Raw genomic sequence first — 21421 nt, 5'->3', positions numbered from 1 at the left:
GGGGATGTATGTCTGAGAGAGGGAAGCAGAGATTGAAAGCTATTATAAAATTTTTAGTTGGCTCTATCCAGATGTATTTTCTCTACTATGTGGCCCAAGCATTTGAGTTGGTCTACTCTCCAGGTTCACACTGGAGAAACTGGCCCATCAAGAATGAAGGGAAAAGACCTGTGGCTGCCTGATGGGAGGGGAAGGGAGTGGGAGGGATCGGGAGCTTGGGCTTATCAGACACAATTTAGAATAGATTTACAAGGAGATCCTGCTGAGTAGCATTGAGAACTTTGTCTAGATACTCATGGTGCAACAGAACAAAGGGTGGGGAAAAAAAAATGTAATTGTAATGTATACATGTAAGGATAACTTGATCCCCTTGCTGTACAGTGGGAAAATTAAAAAAAAAAAAAAAAAAAGAATGAAGGCAATGTGTGGGGCTTAAAAGGATTTCCTATAGCATTTACAACAATTTTCACAATCATATTTGTGCACAAGTTATTTCATGAGCTAATTATTTCTTATCTGCCCAGTCTTAATTCTAATATCTCCCCTAAAGTAGTATTTGCTTTAGGTTTATGAACCTGATTGTAACAACCCAAAGGGCATTTACAGTTTCGAGTCTATTCTAAGACTTCCTCTCTCTTTCATGTGTTATAGATGATCCCTATTCATTACTAAGAAAGTAGTTCAAGAGACGCTGCCTCTAGAAAACAGCTCCAAAAATGTCACCACCATGTAGACAGTTCTCTTTATGCCCAAACCTCTAAACTTATGCAAAATTATCATAGAAAAAAATGACACTATTTCAGTTCCACTGATATACTCTCCAGAGAGACTATAAGACCTTTAAATAGCAGGAAATATATTTAAATATTTCTCAATAACTGGCATTGAACGGGCACATGGCAAAAGCTCAATAAATATTTGTTATCTTACGGTAGGTGTGCTTTTGTAGTATTTATTATCAGACAAAATAAGCTTCCTATATCTTTGTAAAGTAGGATATTTTGAGATTTTCTTTTTAATCAAGAGAAAAATGTTGAGTTTCAACATTAATTGTTAAATGATTGGATTGACATAAAGATTGCCTTTACAGAGTATATTTGTGCTTAATTTCATTAAGAAAGCACAGTATAATATTGTTTTGAAATAGCTAAGTTTTGACAAGGTGCAACATTTTTGTAATGTACTTCCAGAGTTCCAATACTAGTTATTAACCTTGACTGTGTCAAGGTTAATAATTCTTAAAAGATTGTAAATTTAATAGCATATTTTTACTGTTAAAAGATAGGCTGGAATTCTGTTTTAGACATAGCAATCCCAATAGCCCCTTTTCTCTTCCCCTAAAAAAATACATTTCTTCAACCACAGATGTAGTACAACTGTATCCCATTCATTGTTTTGTAATGTTTTCTATTAAAATCACTCACTTCCTTTCCAGCCACCAGTTGTTTTACAGAGACCCACTAGCTAGTCTTGTAACAAGAGGGAAAAAACGTTCTATCTGAATTTACATTAAAATGAATTTTAAAGCAATTCAGAATGTTGGCTTTTTGGCAGGATTTTACTTATTATGAAGAGGGAAAGAATAGGATCTGCCTATCAAAATGATGAAACTGAGCACACATCTGCCAAGTGTGCTCTGTATGTTGCTGAAATGTATTATTAACCTTGAACACAATATGTTTTGTCAAATAAAAGAAATTCCATTAAGACTGCCAATTTTAATATCAGTGACATAGCTCTATTAAAAAAATCCATGAGGTTTTTATAAAACATGAAATAAAGGTAGATGTATAATTTTTGGCAGATCTAGTGAATTTTGTCTATACACGAAAACGTGATTTGAACTATGGAAATTTTCTCCCTATTAGTGGCTTTTGTCTGGTAGGAAAAATATCCAAGAGCAACACATAAATAAAAACACAGTTCATTTTTAGTAAACATTTAAAATTTCAAAAATACTGTTGAGCAATGATTTTCATAATATTTTGAAAGTCCAGGGTATCAAAATATTGTTAGTTCACAGACAACTAGATTTCATCGACATCATAGACTACTTTATGTCATGAAAGCATTCAGAACTCTGTCGTAGTAGAGGCTTATATACAGAGGGATATATAGAAAGAGATGGAGGGAACTTTACTGTCAAACACTATGTGGCAGCTTCTGCTATGACTTATTCTGCTTTTCTTATTGGAAGTTTCAAGGGTACTAAAGGTATTTGTTTAGTTGCTCCCACAACCAAATCTTTGCCATCAGTCTACTTTGCAGTCTGCTTTTTTAATTTTTTTGTCTTCTAGATATTTACTTTATAATGAATAACTCCATTTTTTGTTTGTTTGTTTTTCCATTCAGCATTTTTTCCTATAGACAATTCCCTGTTTGTGATTCTTGTTGGAAACTTTTAAAGTCAATGCATTTCCATATAGAATATATGTCACTTTATTTTTATTCTTAAATTACTATGGACAGGATTGGATTGGAATCTTGCAGTAATTAAGAGATATCCATGGGGCAGCGATGATGGGAGTAAATGCATGCATCTGCTGGAAGAAGTCATCAAGAAGATGTGACCACCAGTTGACCCTCCAGCTGGACCTACATAATAGGAGACTCTCCATCCACTTCCTTGTCCTTGGAACATGCAATATTTTTGCCTTCACTGCTCCCAGAAGCTGAATCCAAGAATACAGCCTTGAACTAGAATTGAAACTATTAATCTGAACTGAGTATGTGGCTGAACCCTGTTAAGGTCCCTATCTAAATGTTATGATTCCGTTAGGCAGATGCGAAAATCTAATCGCCTTGTGGCCACTCAGGACAGGCCTCTTAGGTAAATCCCCTTGCTTGTTAATACTACCGCCTACCAATCCAGCCAGAGCAGTCCACCTTTTTCTTCCACCTCTCCCTGCCTTCAGCTTAGTGGGGCTGGTTTCAGATTACACCTAGCAAGCTCCCCAGGAGGTTGTGAAACAACAGCATCTCAAATGCTAGCTGGCCTTATGTTTTATATTCCTAGAAGATCCTGAACTCAGAGAACAGGGGTATAATCAGATCTCAAAGGAAAGCATCCCTTTTACTGCGCTTCATGATAAAGCCCTCTGGTGTTGACACAGATATGAAATTCACGTATTGTAATAAGATAAACCAGAAAGGAATTAAAGAGGAATTGATATATATATATATATATATATATATATATATCAATTGAAAAGGTAGCTCATGTGTTTACATGTTAAAAAATAGTTAAAACTAGATTTGTGACATTGCATTGCAATTTTTCCTTGAACTTAAGATCAATAAATTTTAAGAAATTTTAAGAAATTTTAAGAAATTTTCTTTCTTTTTTTTTTTTTTTATTATTTTCCCACTGTACAGCAAGGGGGTCAGGTCATCCAGAAATTTTCAAAGTCAGCTTTGTAAGTATTTTGCTATAAGTATATTTATCCCAAGTTGTGTACAGTACCTAATGGAGTGATGGAAACTGTTATATATTGTGTAATTGTTACTTCTTCAATTGCTAAATCTTATTGTCTATTAACATACAAGTTCTCTGCCCTAGGTGTTTGGGGTGTTAACAGTAAAGACAAAACAAAAACAATGACCTCTAAATTGTGACCCCTTGTGATGTCCACAAAGAACAGCAAGAAGGCTAGTGTGGTCAAAGTGAACAGGGTGGAGACAGGAGCATGTTTCCCATGGGATCCAAAGTTCCCCTTACCCTTCTCTTCTAGCATTCTAGTTTCTCTAGTCTTAGGCCAACAGCCACAATCACATTATATTCTGACCTAGTATAAACTATATTCATGCTGTATTTGCTTCATTATTTTGGTTTGTAATAAAGGGTGGATACTACAGGGGAACAGAAATGTGAACAAGCTAAACCACAGCTGAAATCCTGTATATGATGAGGCATGTGCCCCAATCTGATGGTATTTAGGTTAGATGTTTGTCATTATTGTAACTTTAGTTCTGCTTTCAAGTTCAAAGCTCTTTGTTTTAGAATCAGATATTCTTGCTTTACTTCCACTGCTCAAATATTGTTTTCCCTTTAAATAATGCAAATATTGATCATCATCCTTGTAATTTTAAATACGGTATACTAGCGTGTAGAACTAAACATTACTTAAGAATAGAAATAAGCAAACAAAAAAGCTGAAAAACAATTTTTTTTTTTTAAAGAACAGAAACAGAAGTGTCTGGGTTTCATTGCTGAGGAAGATAAAAAAATAAGGAGATGGTGTATAAGAGAGATGGACAGATATATAGAGATTTTTCTCTAACTGGCTGCAGAGAAGTAGAATATTTCAGGACTTTCGAAGACATGACAATATATTCTAGAAGTCATTAACCATTTTTGGTTTCTTAAGGTGGAGTTGCGATCTCTCTCTTTAGCAACTCAAGAACACTTCTCTTTTGTGTTTTTCATATCACAGCACACTGAGAAAATACTAGTGTGTTAGAAAAATGGAAGAAGTAAATTCTAGTAAAAGCAATAATCCTACCAGTCCTGAGATCCTCAGGCCTCAGTGACCCCTGTGAGAGTTGAAGGGATCAAGAGCACAATATTATTGTTGGAGTAACGTCTTTTGAATATTATAGTGCTTAGGAAGTTCCAGGCTGGAGATGAGTAAGGTTTGCAGTTGAGTTTGGATTTTTCTCTCCTACTCTCTAAGTTTGTTGATTTTACCTATAATCCCTAGATTCAAATATTTGATTTTTATTTGCTATCAACAACTAAAATGTGTATGTACTTGACCACATGCTATTAGACTAAAGTCTAATTCTCCCACCCTTGCTCTAGTCACTCCAACTTGTTCCCCACATCTTGTTACATTGAAGAAAAAACCAAAATAGTGAATTTTGCCATAGCGTTGAATTTTCTGCTCATGTTGTGTTATTGGCATGCAGGTAAAAAATCTTTTCTGCATTAATCTTTTTTATTTAGGTCCATAATATAATCACTTTTATTTTATTTTTTGCCTATTTTCCGTTTTCGGCCTGCACCCGTGGCATATGGAGGTTCCCAGGACAGGGTCTAATCAGAGCTGAGATTCTGGCCTATACCACAGCCACAGCAACTTGGGATCCGAGCCAAGTCTGTGACCTACACCACAGCTCAGGGCAATGCCGGATTCTTTTTTTTTTTTTGGCTTTTTGCGTTTTCTAGGGCTGCTCCCGCATCATATGGTGGTTCCCAGGTAGGGGTTCAGTCAGAGCTGTAGCCACCGGCCTATGCCAAAGCCACAGCAACGCGGGATCCAAGCTGCATCTGCAACTTACACCACAGATCATGGCAATGCCAGATCCTTAACCCACTGAGCAAGGCCAGGGATTGAACCCACAACCTCATGGTTCCTAGTCGGATTCATTAACCATTGCACCACAAGGGGAACTTCATAACCACTTTTAATTTAATTTCTCATATAGTGAATTTTGATCTACTCAAGATCCAGTGCTCATTCTTAATTTTAAAAATAAATAGAATTTCATTAAAAATTATTGAAATGACATCACTGTGTGTAGTTACTTTCCAAAGTGTGTTTAAAACACAATCACAATTGACATAAAATTGTATTTCCAAGGGAAACTCACATTACACTTTAAGATATATGTAGGTAATACAATATGTAATAAAAAGAGCTTTAATAATTCAGTTCTAACACTTTTTGAATAGTCAGAGATATATCTGCATTGTATCAAATTCCATGAAGCTAATAGCATATAGTTAATTTCCTTTGTATTAATGCATACATTTTCTTTTCTAATGCAGCAAACTAGCAACACTGGCATATTTCAATTCAAACATCAGCACTGAAAGTTTGTAAATGATTTACTAAAATTGATCACAGCATGATTGGCTTACATAAAGAATATTTCTTTACCACACCACAATGGTTTTCTGGCAAAAGACTAAGCTATTGGTAGGAAATATTCTGAATGGAAGTCCAAAAGGAAACTGTGGAACAGTTAATTATAACCATAAAAAGATGTCTAGTTTTTGATTTTTATATTCTTTTGAGAGCAGAAGTTCTCATATTATTCATTTCTTTATTCTTGCATTATCTTCCTTTATAAAACACAAGAGGAGCTTGTTAAAAGTTGCATGGAATGTGGCATCCTCTTCAAAAAAAGGCTTTCCACTACTGTGTCACACCATCTGAAATGTACTTGAGGAATAAGTTAGTCTGTCAATTATGTAATTTCTGCTTTGCATTTTGAGATAAATTTCAATACTGGTAATATAATATGAAATCTTAAATTGTTGAAATGTTACTGAAGCAATTTTTATGTCTTGACAAATGTGAGTACATTCTACACTGTAGAAAATTATAACTTCAATAGTATACTTTTTCACTATACTGAATATAGGATAGCAATTTCTCATATTAAGTAAAAACTATGACTCTATTTATAAGCTGGGATACATCATTTATAAAATTGTGTAAGTGTGTTTTCTACAATGATCTATGAATTATTCCAAAAGGAAAAAATATTATTTTCCTGCAAGGCAAAACTAGATTGGCTTGTCAGATTCAAATGCGATATAACTGGAAAAAAAAATTTAAATACACATTTTAATTAGTATCTCAGAAACATGGAATAACATTAGATTTTCTTTCTATATGCAAGGGAACCTATATCTTAAAGTATATCAGTTATTTTAATATTTTGATTAGTTTCTAAAAATTGATAGACTTTAAAAATGGGCACTACATAAAATAAAATATCTTTTACCCTTCTCTTACTGCTTTTTTTTCTAATCGTTATCTAATATACATGTCAGGTGTGAGTAGAAGTATTTCCTTTCAGTATATAAGCTATTATTTCCCAAAAATTTCTGTCCTGAAGAGGTGATAATAAATTTAAAGACAGTAGTAAAATATTTCAATATCATATTTTGGTGGCTATTCAGAGAATTAAGCATTAACAAGAACAGAGAAAAATATAAAGCTTGATTAAACAATTCATGGAGTTCCCGTCGTGGCGCAGTGGTTAACGAATCCGACTAGGAACCGTGAGGTTGCGGGTTCGGTCCCTGCCCCTGCTCAGTGGGTTAACGATCCGGCGTTGCCGTGAGCTGTGGTGTAGGTTGCAGACATGGCTCGGATCCCGCGTTGCTGTGGCTCTGGTGTAGGCCGGTGGCTACAGCTCCGATTCGACCCCTAGCCTGGGAACCTCCATATGCCGTGGGAGCGGCCCAAAGAAATAACAAAAAGACAAAAAAACAAACAAACAAACAAACAAACAAACAATTCATAATACTTATGATACTGGGACAAGAATAAGATCTGTTACAGGATTTCTGAATTGTAAAGTAGGGATTTTCCTTAATTATTAGATGGCTAGTGCATACAGTTCATTTAAATTGAAAAAAAAAGTGTAATAGCATGGCATGATCGTGTTGGCATTTTCTACACTGTAAAGAAAGATTGAAAATGTGAAATATTAATGTTAATAGGATGATTAACTCTAAGTGTCCACATTTGACCCAATATCATATGCTCATAATATCATGATTGCTGAGGATGAAAGAGATATATTTAAAAATCAATAACATGTTAAAAATTCCAGAAAGCATACAGTTATACATCCTATAAATGTTATGCCTATAGCAACATAGGATGATGAGCAGTAGCTTTGTACAGAGATCTTACAAGTTGTCTCCTGCTTGTCAGTTAAACTTCTCAACCTTGGGAGGTTAAGCTTCTTGCCCAAGATCCAATGTTGCAAATGACAAGTCTTGACCAAAAAGAATGTTCTCTGGATCACTTTTCATTGATTTTACTACTATTCCATACTGTGTCAGAGGTGTAAGTTCATGTTTTGATGCCTGAGAACAAGTGTTCAAAGTGCCAAATGTAGTTTAGATATACCAACTTTATAGAAGACTAACTTTTGAAGATTTAGAAGCCTGAGATTTATTCTTAGCCATAGGTGGAGCAAACACATAGACGTCAGGGCATCATGGAAGTCTGTGAATATGGAACACATTTTTTTGTTTTCCCTTCAAATAAGGAGATTTTTAATCTAAGCATTTTGATAAGTGGAAAATGGAGAGCCAGTATTTTGTTACAAAATGCAAGGAAGAGACATTTTTTGACTAAAACGTTTTAGGATATATTGCAGTTAAATTACATTAATAAAAAAATAACTCCTTTTTTTATTCTTAGTTCAAGATCTAATTTGGAATGGATCTTCCTTTTTTTTTTTTTTTTTTTTTTTAGGGCTGCACCTGTGGCATATGGAGGTGTCCAGGCTAGGGGTCTAATTGGAGCTGTAGCCACCAGCCTACGCCAGAGCCACAGCAATGCCAGATCCGAGCTGTGTCTGCCATCTACAGCACAGCTCACGGCAACACCAGATCCTTAACCCACTGAGCGAGGCCAGGGATCAAACCCTCAACGTCATGGTTCCTAGTCGGATTCATTTCTGCTGCACCACGGCAGGAACTCCCACATCTTCCTTTTTGATAAGCTCATTAAAGTTAGGAAATATAAAGTGCTCCCTTCAATATCTCAATATATTCAGAGATATATTAAATAACATATTAAGTAACAGATATTAAATAACACTGTTAGGTATTATTCATTTATGTGTTTGAATGTTATCCAAATTCAACAATGCTAGTTTTATTGCATTCAATCTTTAAAATATTTCTTCTGATAATATTAGGTCCTGTTGTTTTCAATGAATACTCATGGCTGATATAAAACAACATAATCAGGAAAGAGTGAAATGTCCTTCTTGTTTGCTGTTGATGGCTTGAAAACAACGACTTTATCTAAAGAATTAGGCAAAATATGTAATAAAATGTTAAATATATTAGGAAAATGTATTTTATTACCTTTCTCATAGAAATCTGATCCGAAAAATGTTCCTTTGTGCCATCTTATCCTAGTAAAATGAAATGATGCAATTTGGCTTAATATGTTGAGTGAGACTGCACAATTTGCATTATAGATGATTTATGTTTATATTATCAGAGGCTGTCAAGAAATAAGTAAAAATGATAAAATGTTATTTTAAATATATTCTCAAATAGCTGAAGAAGAATAGAGTAGTTCTCAGAAATCATCTAGTTATTTATAACACTTTGGCTGATTCTTATAGTCCATTATATCAGAGATCTAGTTGTGTAATTTGTTGAGATGAAATATTGACCTGAATTCTTAGGACTATGATTTGGACTGAACAGAGGAGTTTCTTTTTCTTATATTTTTACTTTTTTTCTTTATTTTTTCCAAATGTGTATATTGGAGTCTATTCTAGTTTTTACCATTTCAAATCTTTCCTTTTTTTAATTGAAGAGTAATTACCTTAAATATTATATTACTTTCAGGTGTACCACATATTAATTTGACCTTTTTATAGATTACACATTATTCAGTTATTGATTATATTCCCTGGACTGTATGTCACATTCCTGTAACTTATTTATTTTATAACTGGTATTTCATACCACTTAATTCCCTTCACCAATTTTGCTTTCCCCTTCACTCCTCCTCCACCCATGGTAACTAAGTTGTTCTCTGTAAGTCTGTTTTGTTATAAGTTTGTTTTGGTTTAAAAATTGTACATATAAGTGAAAATATATATCATCTGTATTTCACTGTCTGACTTACTTCACTAAGCACAATAACCTGCAAATCCATCCATGTTGTTGTAAATGGCAAGGTTTCATTTTTTGTGGCTGAGTAATATCCCACTGTGTATACATGTATTTTTTTAAAAAATCCATTCATCTGTAGATGGGAAATTAGGTTGCTTCCATGTTATAAACATTGGAGTGCATATATATTTTCAATTCAGTGTTTTCATTTTCTTCAGAGAAATGCCCAGGAGTAGAATTGCTGGATCATATGGTAGTTTTATTTTTTACTTTTTTGAGGAAACTCCATACTATTTTCTATGGTGGTTGCACTAATTTACAATCCCATAAACAGTGTACAAAGGTTCCCTTTTCTTTATATCCTTTCCAGCATCTGTTATTTATGTCCTTTTTGATGGCAGCCATTCTTCCAGGTGTGAGGTGATATCTCATTATACTTTTATTTACGTTTCCCCAATAATTATTAATGTTGAGCATCTTTTCCTGTGTCTGTTGTCCGTTACTATGTCTTTGGGAAAAAACCTATTCAGATCCTCTATCCATTTTTAAATTGGATTGTTTGTTGTTTTTTTAATTATATATTCAGTTATACGAGTTGTATATTCTGATAGAACTAATCTCACTATCATCTACATATAGGATTCAATTAAATAGTAGGGTCTAATACACTAGAGAGCATCTAACCAGTTTTTCTCTATTTGATCTTCTCCTGAAGCCTTTTTTGAGTTCTGGGTTTTTTGTTTTGTTTTTTGTTTTTGACATTTTATATACTTACCTAGATCTAAGATAACAATAAAGATAAACAGTCAAATTGGAAGAATTCATTGAATATTTACATGCTTATATGAGCTTCCCATTTTTTTTCCAACTTAAACTATGAAATGGGATGTAGGATCTTCCTACTTACATAATATCTCAATCTTTCATGTACATTCAATGCATTTGTAAACATCTATAACTTGAGTAAAGTAACTTGACATTTAAACTTATGAAGACTTTCTCTTAAGAATCTTATGAAGTAATATATTTATAGAAATTTCTGAGTAACTAATCATAGACTGCATTGTGTATGTATTGTAATAATGTCCACTCATCAAAAAACTGACTCATATTTTCAAAGTAATCCTAAATAGAATCCCAGTAGGTTTTTTGTAAAAATTGTTTAAGTTGTTATAAAATGTATATGGAAATATAAATGGCCAAGAATAATTAATCTAAGACTAAGAAATAAAACTTGAAGCCAGACCATAACAGAGATCGAGGTTTAACAGGTAAAGAAAAAAATTAGAGTGTGGTATTGACATGTATCTAAGAAGGCTAATAAAGAAAGATAGGACGCAGAGGTAGTTCTCACATATATTATGAATTGATTTATGGAAAATATGACACTGTAGAGCAGTGTGAAAAGTTTGGTAAATAGTACTGGGTTGATTGGATAGCCATATGAGAAAAACAAAGCTTGTACACCAGCTTATATAAAGAAATGTCAATCCTAAATGGATTATTGATCTAAACGTAAAAGTTAAATAAAGCAAGCTTTTAAAGAATATAAGATAATATTTTCCTGGTTTGGGGATAGGAAATACTTTTTAAAACTAGACACAAAATTGCTATCTATAAAAGTACAAACAGATATATTGGATTTCGTTAAGATTAAGAACAGATTATTAAATAGTGAAAAGAAATCTACCAACGGGGAGGATATATTTACAGTACATATTATGTACAAAGTCCCAATACCCAAACTATAAAGAGAACTCCTGTAATCACTGAGAGACATAAACGCCATCCAATATAAAAATAAAGGAAAGGCTTAATGAACCATTTTTGGAAGAGGATATCAAAGTGATAAATACACTTGTTAGAAAGTAGCCAAATTTATTAGCCACCCTACAGAATGACTAAAATGAAATGGGAAAACACTAAGTTAGGATATGGAGCTCCTGGAACTCTCATACTTTATTAATGAGATGGTAAAATTGTTAAAACGATTCAGAAAATTGGCGATTCCATCAAAATCATTCCCTAGGAGTAAATATTCCACCTTTATGTGTGAATGTTCACTGAAAATATTAACATCTATCACTAATGGAATAACCAAGTGAATTGTGCCAAATTCATATATTAATTCATAAAAATCAATACATATTAATGAAAATGAGTGGATCACTGCTATATGATTAACAACATAAAGACTTGAAAACTTAACCTTTAGTGAAAGAAACAAACAAAAAACCTACTTTGTAACTTATTTGTATGGTTTGAAAACAAGCAAAACCAACCTAAAATTTTGGAAGACAGGTTAGTAGTTTCTTTTCAGCGGCTGTGGTGATTAGGAGGGAATTGAGAAGTCTTTGGGATCATTGATAATATTCCTTTTCCTATAAGTGATTGCTATATGGGTAAATTTAATTTATTAAAAAAGAATGAGCTAAATATTGATGATCTGTGTACTTTCCCATAGGTATGTCAAACTTTAAAACAAGATTAAAAATTAAATTGTAAAAAATTATATGTTTGAAAATATGAGATTTATTTTAGGGTATTGTGTTACAACTTTTTTTTCTTTTCTGAGATTTTTTAAGGAGCAAGAATACTTGACTGCTCAATTCCATGCCAGTCCAAAATAAATGTGGCAGTCAATGTTGGCTTCATCATTCTGTTGGCTTTCATTTAAGCCATACTTTATAGAAAGGACAGTTTTAGTAAACAACTCTAAAATTTTAGGCCTCAGAATATCGACTTGAAAAATAAGTGTTCCTTATTTTACATTATCATTATTTTCCCTATAAATTCGTACTCCTTATGCACATGAATTAAAATGGGTGCATTGGCATTTATTAGTAAAATATGCTTAAGGGAAAAATGAATAAATCCATTCAGGCCAAAGTGCACACTATAATTTCGGAGAAGAAAATAAAAGAGAAAATAATCATTTTTAATCATTAATTTTGTTGTTACAAATTATATTTGTAGGTATTTTCACTTTGCCTTGGTTACTCTGCATTTTCCTTTAAACTTATACTACTGCTATTTTCCCTATTCAGGTGAGAAAACAGCAGTGTAAATCCTTCTTGTTGGAAGAGATGGTCACCAAAAATATAATCCATGGTGAGAATGTTTCCACTGCATTTGAGGAGTCTGTTTGCATATTAGTTTTATACGTATATGTATAACTCATTTGTACATCTTCATATTCATATGTGTATATGTGTGTGGGTGGGCGTGGGTGTGGGTGTGTGTGTATGTAAATGTATAGATTGGTTTCACCAGAAATTAGAAGTGGTATTATAAAAAATAGTCCTGATTGAACTTAGTTTTTCGCTCAGAGTCTATGACTCTTTCCCTCTGTTGTTACTGAAATTCTTGGCTGAAAGCCTAAAACTATCATCATTAGCATAGGTTGTTTTTAAAATATAACTCATTTACATATTTTTCAGATTATTTTCCCTTACATGCTATTACAAAATATTGAGTATAGTTCCCTGTGCTATATTAGGATCTTATCAGTTATGTATTTTATGTATTGTAGTGCGTATATGTTAATCTCAAACTCCTAATTTATCCCTCCTCACCCTTTCCCTTTTGCTAAACATAAGTTTATTTTTTATATTTGTGGATCTATTTGTGTTTTGTAAATAAGTTCATTTATATCTTTTTTTTTTTTAGATTCCACTGGCTCACTTCAGTTAGTATGATAATTTCTAAATCCATTCATGTTGCGGCATATGGCATTATGTGATGAAATCATCCTGAAATATTCTAGGAAAAACATGTCACTATTGTGATACATGTTCTAAAATAATCACTGAATTAGAGAAAATAAGCTTTTCTCTTTGTGATTGAAAGAAAGAGTTCATGTAAGATTGATAATCTGAATGTTGGACTGGCCTAGGTCATGGTCATGGGAAATGAGGACTGAACTTCTCTTTTGTGAAGAAATGTCAAAGTTCCAAGATGAAAATAATATTGTATGATTAGATTTCAGACCATCAGACTGAAAAACTGGACTTCAAGGAAAGAAATATAGAAAAATTATATTTGTAGGTATTTTCAATTTTGCCTAATCTACAGATGAAGAAATGCTCCTGACTAAACAAATAAGTAAAGTGAAATTATGAAGGGTAGTTAACAAACCTATGACCTAGAAAAGGGAAAGACCTGTGTCTATGCCTCAATTTTGTTTCATTTAGCTTACTTTAAAATGGATCAAAAATATCTTTTATTTGAACATTTTTATTCTTAAGAGGACATACTTTAGTGGTCTTTATCCACTAGCTCTGTATAACCAGGCTATTTTCTCTACATATGGAATTTAGCTTTAGTCACGGTTTGCTTATTCTTGAAAATAGATGAAATTTTAATCAGACATTGACTTTCAGGAGTTTTTTAACCTCACTGTTTTAATAAAATTTATTTCAAATTATATGATGTTAGTCCCATAAAAAGCAATGTGGTGTTGTTTTCAACCTCACTCAAATTATCTCTTTAACTTTCATGAAGAATGCTGAGAATGACATATAATTAACCATAAGGAGAATAATGTTTGAAAACCTACTTTGAAAATAAATCCAACAGTGTAACTTTAGTGGATTATAAGAGCTCTGCAGTATCATTTAATTCTGATTTCTCAGATATTTCATAGAGAAGTTCACATATTTATAGAATTAAAATTGTGCAAGGATAGTAAATTCTTTCTAGAGTATTGCTGCCCATTAATGTTTATCTTCTTAATGCTCTGAAAGTAAGTCTTAGCAAATTTCCTCTAGCAAACTGGTTAGGATCATTAATTGCTACTCGAAGATTTTCTAATATGATTGATAGAAGAAATTTTCACAGATTTAGGTATGGGGAAGTCATCTGGCTTATACATGATTTAACTTAAACTTTAAGCTAGCCAAAACAGCCTATTTGTGGCCTTTTAAACATGAACTATACACCTGCTTTAATCATTAAAAAAGAGAATGTATTTAAAAATCAAACGGAGTAACTCTGTTTCAGACATCTAAAATGGAGCTAAGTGGCCATTATAGGTGTGGTTTCAGACATGTTCCTATATTACTGACAACTTGAATTTTCTGAACTGTATCAGACTGAAGGTCACTATCAGCTGTTCTTAAAACAATATCTGCTAGCAACTTCCAGGTGCAACCTTATGGTCTCAAGGTCTCTCCTTGTAGTTATGAAACCATTTTGGATCCCAACTAATCCTTACTTCTTTCCAGCTCCAATTAGAACTCTTGACAAACAGTTTATATAATTTTGCAGATTTTGCCTTTATAAGCCTCCCCCATTTTGTACTCCAGCAGAAAATAATTCAAGTGCTTCTTGAATCTGTGTCTCTTGGGCTATGGTTCTCAGTTTGGCTAAAAACAAACAAACAAACAAACAAAAAACCCTCTATTCTATCCTTATTATAGGTCATTTACTACTGACACACATAAATTTTGGCCAGCATCATTGCGTAGAAGATACATATTACAGTTGACCCTTGAACAACATGGGTTGAACTGTGGGTCCACCTATAATCCAAGAATTGTAACCATACAATTTATTTGACAAAGCTCCTTATGTCAGTTAAGATATCAAACAAGCCTATTAGTTTCACATTTTTCTTTTTATAAGTAGAAAGAACAAACCTTTTGAGATGTTCTAGGAACCCTCTTGCAAATACAGAATTTTTTAAAAAGCAATGTCATTTAAAATTTGATCTTTGGGAAATTTGTCAAAAACATCCACTTAAAAGTAACAAAGACTTTTAACGCAAATACAGAGAGCTACATAACTGTAAATCATTATAGTTCTTTTAAAATTGAGAAAACATATCTTTTTAAGTATTCAAGTATTTGATAATGACAACATTAAACACAACAAATTATGTTGGTAAGATAAAAAAATATTTGCCTTCCAGGCTGACTAATTAAAAGTAAAGAAAAACTTTGCTTACAATTTAGAATTGAGAAAACCAATAATCTAAGAAAACTTTGTTACTTTAACAGAAGGAATCAAATTTTTACTTTGTACCAGTGTATCTTTGATATAAAACTCACTATATATAAGCAAATCAGTCCCAATCTTAGCCAGTTGTCCGCATATAAAATTCCTTTCCTAAGATTTCTTTTCCGCAAAGCTTCTACAATTTTATATCCATTTAGACTGTGTCCTATGTCTTTTCTTTCTTTCTTATTCTGAAATAATAAATAGTTTTAATTGAAGAAAAATTTACTTCCCCTTTCCTCCCTTATCAAAAGCACAGCTCCATACGTCATAACTTATCTTACCCAAAATGCATCTTATTTTTTGAATCCATGCTTCCTTTGTTATATATAGTACTTTTATTTTTTTAAATTTTTTTGTTACCCAACGAATTTTATTACATTTATAGTTGTACAATGATCATCACAATCCAATTTTATAGCGTTTCCATCCCAAACCCCCACCACATCCTCTCACCCCCCAACCTGTCTCATTTGGAAACCTTAATTTTTTCAAGTCTGTGAATCAGTATCTGTTCTGCAAAGTTTTAATTGCATATATTAAAATTCTTAACCCACTGAATGCATACTTCCTAGTGAAAACTAAGGCATATGGAGATTACCAGGATTGGGGTCGAACCCGAGCTTTAGCTGCTGGCCTACACCACAGCCACAGCAATGCCAGATCCAAGCCACATCTGCAACCTACACCACAGCTCACGGCAACACCGGATCCTTAACCCACTGAGCAAAGCCAGGGATGGAATGAGTCCTCATGGATACTAGTCAGATTTGTTTCCCCTGAGCCACGAAGGGAACTCCAAGGTGTGCATTTTTCAGGTTGACAGTTTCATACATACATAAGCATACAAACATATACAGGCAGATGCAAACAGATCTTACAGCTTTTGCTTTAAAATCTTAGCTATGAGATGTCAATTTTTTTTTTTTCCAAATCCAGACTCTTATGAATTTGGATTTGGGGTATCCCCAGGTTATTGATCATTTCTATCTAAGAAACAGCAATTGCCTTCTCATTTTTCTTTGTGTCCTGAGAACTTGGCCTGGCTTATATAAAGGAACAATGAGATCTAATCATGTTTATATCTCAAAGGCACAGAGAAAGAAAGCAAAATCTTCTAAGAAGGATTTTTATTTCCTAAGTTCAGAATTTTTTCAGTATCTCCAAGTCTTTTGAGATGAATAAGGGAGGTTTGGGAATTGGTAAAAATGACAGGTGAGTTTTTCCCTTTGTAAAGACTTATTTTTTAAGACAAGTTGTACAAATTGTCCTCAACCTGTAGGGCAGTAGGTTTTAATTTCTCAAAGTATAGGATTGTAACCTGAATGATATCCACAAACTTCATTACCTCAGCTTGCTTCTTGACATCATGAAGATGATCTTCAACTAAACTATAAATTAAGACATTCCTTTGTTCTAGATTTAGAGTTGTTCATCTTTGGAATGCTAAACTTTCCTTGTGGGTCAGAGTTTCATTTTAGCTTAGGAGAGAAGGAGTAAGAAAATATTATTCAGGCTCTGAATACCAGCTTCCAATCTAACTTCTAACCTTAAGGCTATTATATAGTTAAATATTTGGTTAAATATATATACATATATATTTCAAATCCCATGTCAAGTTTCAGCTAGAACAAACAGTAAATATTTCTGGCAGTACTGAACAACCTTTGGGGATGAGAGAGGCATCCCCAAAGAGGGTACAAAATGTACTCCCCTCCTAAGATCCAGAGTTATTCCCAAGGTAGCCAAAAGAAAGATGTTGATAATTTTCCAAAGAGCTGACAATAGTTGGTAGAATCCTAGCTTCTAAAGGAGTGTAACCCATATTTCCATCTGGCCACATCTAGCTACAAATGTGGTGCAACATGTATTTATGTCCCACTATATTCTTGAGCTCACAACCTGACGATCAAGCTGCCTGCACATGCAAAAATCAGCAAACTTCATGTCCAGAGCAGATAGAAAGCCAGGCATGTCCAGAGCAGATAGAAAGCCAGGCCAAGTTCTCAGGACACAAAGAAAAATGAGAAGGAAATCACTGTTTCTTGGATAGAAAGGATGGATAGCCTAGGGGTACCCTAAATACAGATTCATAAGAGTCTGGATTTGGAGAAAAATAGACAATTCATTTTTATCCTCCTTTCTTGACCAGGCACTATAGACAAAGATTGGGGACAGCTGATTCTGGTAAGAATTCTCACCCTACACTGGCGTCCGCCAGTTTTTCCAGGATTCTATCTGCATATTCCAGAGGGAGTAGGTTTAAAATAGAAAGGGTAGCCTCAGGTTTACCAAAATTTGGAAGAGTGTCCATTAATTTTAATTTTAGTTTCCCCTTGTCTGTGTTAGGAATAACTGTTTATCAGAGAATCCCTAGGAGTCCTACAAGTCCTAGGAGAGGCCCATGTAGGGGGCCATTCTTTGAGAGTAGATATGAGGGGATTCTTGTTGGTATGGAAGGATTTGACAAGACCTTGGAAGGTAATTTTTTTTCCCAGCATTCCTACATATTAGAAATGAAATACTGATTTCTGGGCAGTGTTTTGATGATGGACCTCTAAGAGGTGTTCTAAGTTTCTGGTTTTGGAGCTATGGCAATTGTAAGGTCGATAAGTTAGTGGAATTTTGATTACAATATTGTGGTCTCTTCACATGGAAAGGCAATTCAGATAGAGGATTAGTAGATTGTAAGGTAAAAGGTAAAAGAGGAGAGATGAAAGTAATATGAGTCATGACAGTCTTATAATTCCTTTGTTTTAGGTACTTCTATATCTTTAATTTTCGTTAGCCTTTTGCAATGAATCTTTCATATAGCTATTTGGGAATCTTGAAGGCTTTTGGAGGCTTCTGCATGCCAATTAAAATAGATATTCCATTCTGTATGTTGATTTGGGAATCCTTGCTTTCAAGTAAACTTATTAAATGAAATATCTTGTCTAATTGGAACACTCCACATAATGGCCATTTTAATTTTAGATTGTCTTAGTAAGATGTTCCCACTTTTGTAGATATACAGCTTATGGGACCATAGGTTTTAGATATAAAATTAGCAGGTGTGCTGGAAGGTGGTGCATTCCTTGAAACTCGAGGATCCCATTTTTTAGATAAGCCTTAGCCTCTCAGAGTGAAATTAATACCTACCGGGTATGTGATGTGCCACTGGGTTGTGGATCCTGTGGTGTTTTACAGTGTACTTTGCTGCACATAATTTTCTTGAGATTGGCAGGTGATTTAGTGTATTAATCTAACATGTTCCATGACCAACTTATCTTAGTAGGGAAGTCTTAGCCTTAGGTGGCTAACATTGTTAACAGCTTTTAAATATTCTATCCATGCCCACCAACTTTGTGGTTTTTGGCTTCCAAGATTCTCATCAACAATAGAACTATCTATCATTTCTTTCATAAGAAGATTTTTTTCTGGTAGATGCCCTAATGGCTTTTAATAATACAACTTGTGCCTACTTAGATTTTGATGTGTCATTAGGTAGTCTAAATTTCTTGCCTTTATTTATATATATATATATTTCTTTTAATAAAATTTGAATTGGAGAGCTACATGCAAGAAAGTGAAGCACAAATCTAAGGAGTGACTTACCCAAAGTCTTCAGTGAAGATGTGAACAATAAAGTAGAAGAGAAACTGACCTGTGTGCTTGTGTGTCTCATCTTACATGCTGTTGGTAGTCAGCCTCAGATCCCATTCCTCACTGCCAAAAACTGTTAAAAATAATTGAAGAAGACAATTTAGGTGATACAAGGCAACTTTAACATTTCATGAAGCAAATAGTATCCTTTTGGAGAACTGCAAAATGGGGCAAAAGGCAGGGAGTTTTTATACGTTAAAAAATAACGACTAAGGATTAGACAACCAGAAATTATCCAGTTGTCTGGGGACACACATTATGGTGAGAAGGCCCAGGGTTGGCTTGTCGTTTTGGGGATTGGCTAACAGAACATACTGTTTTTCTCATCAAGAAAAGCATTTACAGGGACATAATAGTTATCTAAGTTTGTTTCACTGACATGGAACCCTGGACAGAAGTGGCTCCATTTTGGGTCCAGAAATTTATTTCAACATGCTGGTGTATATAAAGATATTACATTTCTAACCATGCCAAACATTGACCTTCTAAATTACTTTAGAATATTGGTATTGTTTAGAGTTCATTCTGGAAAATGGATCCATCATAAATGTAATGGGAATAAGAGGATATTGGAGTTAGATATCATTATCAGAAACACTGTTAATAATGCTGTCCTAGTAGAAAGGACCAGGAAAGAAATGCTCATGGAGATGTCTATGGAAAGCTGTGCTCTCGGTATGAAACTGCTTCCATGGATCAGCAGGGAAGGGTCTAGTGAAAGCCCGGGGCTGCTCTTTGTCAGCAGGGCAGTCTGTGATAAGATAACCTGAGCTTGAAGGAATAAAGGACACTCACAAGAAATAATTTATTTTATGACTTTAGAAAAAAATTCAAAACAGTCTAATAAAGAATTTAGGAATTTACTGGTATTCCTTTTAGTTTTCATGCAAAGACCAACATATAGAATGCATATATATATATATAGCACTTCACAAAGTAAATTTGTGAAGATCTTTCTCAGCTTGACAAACTTTTAAGCTATACCTTGATTCTATTACCAGTGCATTCAGTAAGAAAATCATTTTACCAGTAAAAATCTGAGTCTACTTAATACATAAGTAACCAAATAATTCCATCTGATAAATGATTATTTACTAGGAAGCTTTGTTTTAAATAATTCATGAAATTGGACATGGAATTCTGTTCATCAATAAAACACTGAGAGTCAAGAGCCAATAATAATTAGATACCTTATTAATATCCTTATGAATGAAAAATGGTTAAAAATCATATATGCCTCATTTACATATTATATGAACAAATATATTTGAAAGAGTGGAACTAGGAACCTGCCCAAATTTTATAAAGCCGATGTTTTCACGTTTCACAGGATATTGCTGTAAAGGTCTTTACCACAGAGAACTGGATTCTATGACATGTACAGAAACAGAGTGGTGTGCCAAGAGGACCACGCTTAGGCTCCTTTTTCCTCCTCCAATTCCTCATCATTTGGCAATACATTATACATTCTATAAACCCAATTTGTCTATTTAATTTAAGGTTTTGACCTGTTAAAACATGTCTCTCTCTCGACTGCCTTCTAAAATTTAAGCCATTATCAGATATTGCTATTTGTACATGTGTAAATAAGGTTCCAAATAAAATTCAAGACAATTTTTAAAGAAGCAAATAGGAAAAACAAAGGCAAAACTGAGAGACTCAGCATGAGATGTTCATGTGCCTCAATTTATCTCGTATCAGTGATTTGATAAAAGTCATAGGTTGGTAAATAAACATATTTATATTTTTATTTAAAGGAACAGGTTTATTATTATTTGTCTTCTAAGATAATTCAGACGTCAAAATCACAAGAATTTATCTTAACTCAGTAACTTCACTTCTAGGAATTTATCTTACAAATATACTTGAATATGCACGAAAGGTTATTTATTGTGCATCATTTTTAATGGCTAAAATTGGAAGCAGACTAAATGTCACATTTAGAGATCTGGTCAGACAGATTTGCTACATACACAGATAGTGTGTATTTATGGAAAAAACATAAGGAAATCTCAGGCACCTCACATGAAATGATTTCTAGGAATATGAAGTTAAGAACCAAAGTGTACAGCAGCGTGGATAATAATATTTTTGTAAAAAGAGGAGAAAATATGTACACCTTGGTTTTTTTTCTCTGCATGGAATATCACTGGAAGTTTGTGTTTTTTG

At 33.6% G+C, this 21421-nt stretch overlaps 1 long non-coding RNA gene across 3 annotated transcripts in view; it reads right to left on the bottom strand.

The window, feature by feature from the left end:
* LOC146397833 (uncharacterized) overlaps nt 1–21421 on the bottom strand; it is a 430149-nt gene that overhangs the window by 215247 nt on the left and 193481 nt on the right. For all 3 annotated transcript variants that reach the window (XR_014823726.1, XR_014823725.1, XR_014823727.1), the window contains exon 3: nt 19254–19325. This is a non-coding gene — a long non-coding RNA (uncharacterized LOC146397833). The remainder of the gene's footprint in view (nt 1–19253; nt 19326–21421) is intronic.

This window comes from Sus scrofa, chromosome 13 (assembly GCF_054392235.1).
Source record: "Sus scrofa isolate SSC_HxYL_T2T_F1_AM1 chromosome 13, Sscrofa_HxYL_maternal_Yorkshire_Landrace_v2.0, whole genome shotgun sequence".
Taxonomy (NCBI): Eukaryota; Metazoa; Chordata; class Mammalia; order Artiodactyla; family Suidae; genus Sus; species Sus scrofa.
This window is presented reverse-complemented; position numbering and strand designations above follow the sequence as displayed.